This window comes from Trichechus manatus, unplaced genomic scaffold, assembly GCF_000243295.1.
Source record: "Trichechus manatus latirostris isolate Lorelei unplaced genomic scaffold, TriManLat1.0 scaffold00161, whole genome shotgun sequence".
In the NCBI taxonomy this organism is placed as follows: domain Eukaryota; kingdom Metazoa; phylum Chordata; class Mammalia; order Sirenia; family Trichechidae; genus Trichechus; species Trichechus manatus.
In genome coordinates, this window is record NW_004444097.1 from 5,978,307 (window position 1) to 5,979,301 (window position 995).

Genomic DNA, 995 nt, shown 5'->3' on the forward strand with positions numbered 1-995 from the left:
AGTAGTTTGCCTAAAGTTACACAAGTAAGAGCCATTATACAAAGCTAGGCATGTGCTCTATCATCTCTCGATATGTGGCAAAATGGAAATCACTTACTCTGGGAGTAAGTATCTTGTTATTATCAAAAACCTTACATTTTTAAAAGAAGGTCATTCTAGCAGATCAAAAAGGATTCTTGAACAATTCCTTCTCATGCCTTATCATCTTTTCCCATAAATAGCCCTTTCTACACTTATAAAATTCTAACATTTAATGAAATTATCTCAATACCCCATTTGGCAACTACAACTTTTGCTCAGTGTGGTATTATAGTCTATTTTGTATTTTTTTTCTTATTTCAGATCTTCCCTTTTAGATTGTTGAAAAGATACACACATACATATATGTACCGGAAAAAAAAAAAACAACAAATACCTGTGAAACGACCACAATGGCCTAAAAATAAAACATTGCCAGTAATTTAAAATCTTCCCACATGCCACTCCCTGATCACAAGTCCCTCCCTCAGTTCCAGAAGTAACAACTATTCTGAATTTTGTGATAATCATTCCTTTGGTTTTCTTTATTTTGTTTAACCACTTATTCATCTCTAAATAATAAACTTTAAGTTTTGCCTGTTTTGACCTTTATTTAAATAGAATCATATATCTATTTCTCTGTGACTTGCCTTTTGTTTAATACTACATTTCTGAGATTCATCCATGTTGATGAATGTAAGCGTAGTTCAATAATTTTCTCTGCTTTATCATATTTCATTCAACAAATAAACCACAATTAAGTTAACAAATTTACCAGTGAACATATGGGTTGTCTCCAATTTTTTATTATAAATAATGCTGCTGCTAAAAAGTATTGCATATGTCTTAGACCCATAAACAAGAGTTTTTTTTTTTTTTTAATTTTATTGTGCTTTAGGTGAAAGTTTACAGAGCAATTCAGTTTCTCATTCAAAAATTTATACACGAATTGTTTTTTGACATTGGTTATAATCCCC

At 30.5% G+C, this 995-nt stretch overlaps 1 protein-coding gene across 3 annotated transcripts in view; it reads right to left on the reverse strand.

Annotated features, from left to right (window-relative positions):
- Nucleotides 1-995, reverse strand: part of GABPB1 (GA binding protein transcription factor subunit beta 1) — a 101,290-nt gene that overhangs the window by 37,977 nt on the left and 62,318 nt on the right. The gene's annotated exons all lie outside the window — the stretch shown is intronic.